Source organism: Camelus ferus, chromosome 2, assembly GCF_009834535.1.
Source record: "Camelus ferus isolate YT-003-E chromosome 2, BCGSAC_Cfer_1.0, whole genome shotgun sequence".
Classification (NCBI taxonomy): Eukaryota; Metazoa; Chordata; class Mammalia; order Artiodactyla; family Camelidae; genus Camelus; species Camelus ferus.
In genome coordinates, this window is record NC_045697.1 from 102,080,170 (window position 1) to 102,086,169 (window position 6,000).

Sequence of the window (6,000 nt, forward strand, 5' to 3'; positions counted from 1 at the left end):
CAGGGAACTATATTCAATATCTTGTAGTAACCTATAATGTAAAAGAATATAAAAAGGAATATATGTATGACTAAACTATTACGCTGCACACCAGAAATTGACACATTATAAACTGACTACTTGAATTAAAAAAAAGAGAACATGTTCCAGAAAGGCTACAAGTTGGGGGAAAAAAAAGCACACTCAATAATCCCCTCCCTCCAAAAAAGCCATTAAGAAATGGCATCCATTGGCCATGTAGATCATTTGTCATTTGTCGGGATAGCAGCTTCAAGAGAAGTGAGTTAAAGCACACAGCCTGTCAGTGGCTGAGCCAGCTTTGCCCCATTACACATGGAATCAGTGGGCACCTATATTTCCTATCGTCCCTTCCAGCCAAGGAATGCAGTGGCCATAGTTCCACCTAAATGACCATATCCCAGGAGCTTGTCTTCCTTTGTGTAGATCTGAATAAGGATCTCCATGCCCTGCAGGACGGGCGCTGAGAAGTTGGCAAGGAGAAGATCATGAATGGGAGTAGCCACACAGCTTGTATCAAATATATGATGTTGCACTCATGAGCTTCTAAAACTCTCCCAACAAATCCTTCTAGTTATCCTGTTAATGTAAAGGTCATGGTTACAGTCAGCACATTTGAGAACTGAGTGGTCTGGGGAAGGAGAGAGAAGGGAGAATCAGATTATTTTCCTGCTCTTTTGAGAGTCCAACGGACACCAGGATGAGAGCAGGTGGCCCTGGCTCACTCCTGCCAGAGAGAGCTGCCCTTCAGACTGATGGGTGTGTCACCCCGACTCGCAGGGCTCCCGTGTGGGCTGTGGCTGGGTAGCAAGGAGTCAAAGTCAGGGAGCCCGTGGGAGGTAAGCGAGGAAGGGTCTCTTCCACTCTGTACCAGGACAAAGAGCTGATTCAAATGCCCTCATTCCTGGTCGAAAATAAGACCTTCAAAATCAAAAGCACGGATTTGCCATATGATCACTGATCATTATACTTTAAACCATACAACATATAAAAGAATTGTTTTTACTTCAAAGGAAGGCAATAAGAACACATGTTAAAAAAAAGAATCAAGGGTAAAAAACTATTTCTGATCTCCTTGATGTTCATTGCTCACTGATAGTATATGTAGGTACCATGTCTATTTAGCAGAGATTTCCTTTCGAGTAGTTTCAAATTTTAGGAGCCAAAGCTCAAATAATGATGAATATTGATAATATTTAATTGGTAGTGTTTTTGTAGAAATCTTAGTTGACTCTGATGTCAAAATGACTTAAAGATGACACCATTTTATTCATTATTTGGGCTTTTCATTAACTTATTTTGAATGAGTTAATAGGAAGTCTAGCTTTTAAGCATAGTCTTATTTGTCTACAAGTTTTATCTGATGAGGAATTATTTTTAATAAATCACATTTTCTCTCTTAAGTATTGATCTGAAATGTAGAGCTCAGCCAAGTCCTGAAAATAATGTTAGTATATTTATCACAACCAATCAGAGAATCGAGCACAAGCTGACCATGCATCCTGAGACCCTATCCTTCACACTGTCCTTAAAAACCGTCCCTGAAAGTCACAGAAGAGTTTGTGTCTTTTGAGTGTGAGCTGCCTATTGCCCTTGTTTGACGTCTTCCAATTAATGCTGTACTTAGGCAATATGCATTTTCCTCAGAATGGACCAAAAACTAGTGTAACTTGCCCATTTAAGCTGACTCAGGGATAAAAATGGAGAGGATTTCATATAAACATGGCTTTGCTAATTGACCTGTTGGTTTTGAAATGTCATTCAGAATCACTCCAAGTGTTACTGAAATCAAATTAGTACGCCTGACATATAGGAAGCCAAAAGAACCAACCAAACAAAATCCCAAAATGTCATAGATTGAAGCAGAGAAAGGTTTATTGCTAGCTTAGCGAGAAGAACAGGTGACTCATGCCCCCTAAACCCTGAACTCCTCAAAGGGTTTCAGCTGAGCATTTTTAAAGGTCATTTGAGGGACAGGCATCTCAGGGCATGTGATCAGCTGTGCAAATTCTGATTGGTTGATGGTGATCAATCCTTACCACCAGATCATCTCGGGGCTACATGCTCACGATCATCAAGTAGTTAATTTCTTCCATTTGGTGGTGGTTTTTTAGTTTCTGAGAAACTCAGGAAATATGCATGAGAAACTATTGTCAGGGTACTTCAGGGAGGTGCTACAGCAGAGGATATGGGGGAGGGGTCTTCCCAGGAAGGCTCTATAGGGTCCTACTGGGTTACAACTTACCCCTTTCTTTGATACTCCTCAATCTTAAGAACAAGTGTTGGACAAGAAGGAGGATAATATTCTGGATAGAGGTTAATCATAAACTTGGCAGAGGAACTCAGTTTCAATTGCCAATCCTGTTTCATCGCTCCCAAAATCTTTCAGGGAATGGGGAGATGACCACTCTGACTCCTTCCTGCTGAAACGGGGCACAGTCCTACTTTGATTGAGGGAATGGAATCCAATTTGGAAATAGTCCCAAGTTCCAAGTCCTGGATCCAAGTCTTGTATGATTAAGATCTCATTCCCTGAGGAATTCAAGAAAATTAAACCTGAAAACCAGTCTGGACCTGGCACTTTAGGGGAGACTTGTAGCCAGTTGTCTACTTTTATCTGAGTAGGTTTTAACTTTGGATGTGGTGTTAACATATACATATGAGCTTCTGGCCACCACATATTTCTTTTTTCTCCTAATGTCTAAAGCAATTTTATTGTCTAAAAATTTAATAGTTACCAGAGGATACCCTGAGGTCATAAGTTTGCAGCTGCCATCTGCCAGGAGACACTGCTTTGAGAATGGCTAGGTGGCATCTCAGGTATGACACAGCTAAGAAAATTCAAGCTCTCAACAACGCAGGAATGTGTCTGAAATCATGTCCACAATGGCTACCTAGTTTTACCTTGGATGTCTGAACCACAGCTACTCCATTTTGACTTTTAAATGCATTCCCCTCCTCAAGGCCAAAGCAGATGTACAATGCATGTCCAAAGGGCCAGAAAACTGGCTACTTGGTGGTCAGTAAAGTTTAAGTCAAACCATGCATAAGCCAGAATGACTATTCCCCATACCTTGATATGTGCAGATTTTCCCATCATTTCCCCCTTTAATTACAAATCTTTCAGTAGAAAGCATTGATGATCAAAATATCTGTCCATTGATGCTGAGGTGATAGCTCCTGCCCCAGGTTTAGATCATGTACCTTGGTCCTAGGCCTCCTCTATATTTGCCTAATTATCCATATTGGGGGAAACCTAATCAGATATCATGAAAAGGCTCAGAGGTACGTTAATGGGGAGACACTATATAGGCCATACATTTTATCACTTATACCCAGTTGTTACAAAAGCACCGTACATGTGCTTTTAGCAGTAGACTTAGAGCAAGCATTGTTATACATCATGAGTAGTTATACTGTGACAACTCCATTAGAGAATTCTTTCTTTCTTTTTTTAAATTGAAGTACAGTCAGTTACAATGTGTCAATTTCTGGTGTACAGCACAATGTCCCAGTCATGCATATACATACATATATTCATTTTCATAGAGAATTCTCTTTCCATCCTAAACATCAGAGGCAGTATCAATAGAAACATCTGGTAAGAAGTTCAATTAGAAAACAGAATAAAAGCCCATCATACTTCAAACACTCAATATTATAACCATATTCATCAGTTCACTCAATCCTATGCAATCAATCTTTTTAACTAACAGTTTTATGAAATCAGAGTTTTCATTATATTTCTTAAATATCTTACCCAGCTCAGCAGTAAGATTTAAAAGAAACCTGTACTTGTCAAAAAAATTCCTTTTATGAATCTTCTGGAAGATAAAGCAGTTCTGCAAAGCATCAGCTTAACTGTCTATGAATGACAAAAGACCCAAAAATGTAAGGTAAAAGATCTGATTACAATTGTTTTTGACAAAGAAGCTTAATCATGCTGCTGTGATGTACAACATTTCAAGGTAACAACCAGAATTATGGCTACAGCATTATACCAGGACACATCTAAATTTCAGAAACTTTATATAATTTCTAGAATGTTCACACTAACAACATTTATTCATACTGTATAATCCAAGGAGGCTTATCACTCATTTGTCAATGCTTCCCATATAATTCAACATACCAACCAGTCCTAGTTCGTTTAATATTTTTCTCTGAGATGTCTCAAGGGGCCCTGAAGCATCCCAAAGTTAGCTGAAGTTAAAAGAACTTTCATTAGAATAGGAAGTTTGTCAAAAAAATATCAAAATGTTTCCCACAATCTGTTGTCAGAAGCATTCTAAGTAACCTTGTTCTCTTAAGAGAGAGGGACCAAATCTAGTCCTGCACCAGACTACTTTTAAAAACAAAGTCCATTTACCTAAATAATTTTAATCTTATCTCAGCCCAACCGTGCACAGAATTCCTTTTTTAGGCTCCCTCTCTACAAACCTTCTACAACTTTCTGTATCCATTATTAGCCGGTACTTTATTTTCTCCCACCTAGAAACAACCAGCTCCAGGACCATATCACCTTCTTTTCCTTTAACAAAAGACAATTCCATTACTCATACCTTTTTTTTTTTAAACTCAAAAAACACATCTTACTTTCCTACTGCACATTGAAACACACTGAAATATTTCCCCCATCATTTTCAGTAGCTTTGATTACACATCTAAATTAGAACCCTCAATTGTCAAAAATCTCAACCTCCAGTGAATGTTTCAGTATCTTAATTGGTTTGGGGATGGCCTAGCTATTCAACTGTTCAATAAACTTCCATCATTTAACCCAGTTTAGCATGACTCTAAAATTTCAAGTTACTGAATGTCTTTTTAAGTAGACATTCCTAAAACATAATCATTTCTGAACAGTTCACTCAAAAGCTGTTATCCCATTTGCATTTAATTCATTTATAGGAGTTTCATCATACCAAGTTAATTTTTTTTTTCTGCTGACAAACTCTGCAACAGAAACATGAACTTATTAACCTTTTGTCAATGTAGGTACAATAAAAGACACGTCTGTATTGATTATACCAACAAGCTTAAGCTAGCTTATTAAAGACATCAATTCAGTATTGACCATTTCCCAGATCACATGAACCCAAAATTTGTTCTATCTTCTTTTACACTTAGAAGTATTTAATTTGTAAGCACTTACTTTTAAGTCAATTAAATAACTTACAAGTCTTTTTTTTTTTTTAACGTAAAGACAGGCAGAACCAGAGATCTCTCAGTTTTCCACTGGAGTTTTAAAAAAACCTCTTTTTTTCCTTGAGAAACCAGATATATCACCTACATCCCAAAGGCACAGAAGAGAAATGCTAATTCCTCCTCTAACTGCTTTTACAAAACCCAGCCGTCTTGGTTATTTTCAGGAATTTTTTCCCCAGTTCCCATATATCCACTTCAGTTTAAAGAACTCACAGTAATAGACAATAGTATGTATATGTCATTCGCTCACATTCACATGCCTCACTTTCCACAAAACCGGGACAAGAACAAGATTTGGGCTCAAGTACCCAGACACTTCACCCCAACCCCACCCTGCCAAGAGTAAAAGCCAAACTGCAAAAGGCCCACTTTGATATAAGAGCAGAGACATTAGGGACCATTGTTCTCCAGATCTCAGGGGGTACTGAGCCCACACAGTGTTACAATAAAAAGTATCATTTTCTTTAATTTATGGGAGCATAGCTGAAGATCTGGTTTTGCAAATATGCCCTAGGAGGACTATAAAATGGAACGGAGCCCTGATCATCCATACTTAATTATTCACAGCTGATGTTATCAAATGTCAAGCAAACAACGATCCAAAACAGTCTTTCAGGGTCACAGTTCTGTAGCTCCAAAAGGGAGATTCCTAACCAATGCCTCATGAGTCCAAAAGGGGTAAACCCCAACCAGTGCCCCATCAGAGATGAAGTTGAATGAAAGACCAAGGCAAGAAAGGGAAAATTCGAACCAAAACTCCATGGCAGGTGAAGCCAA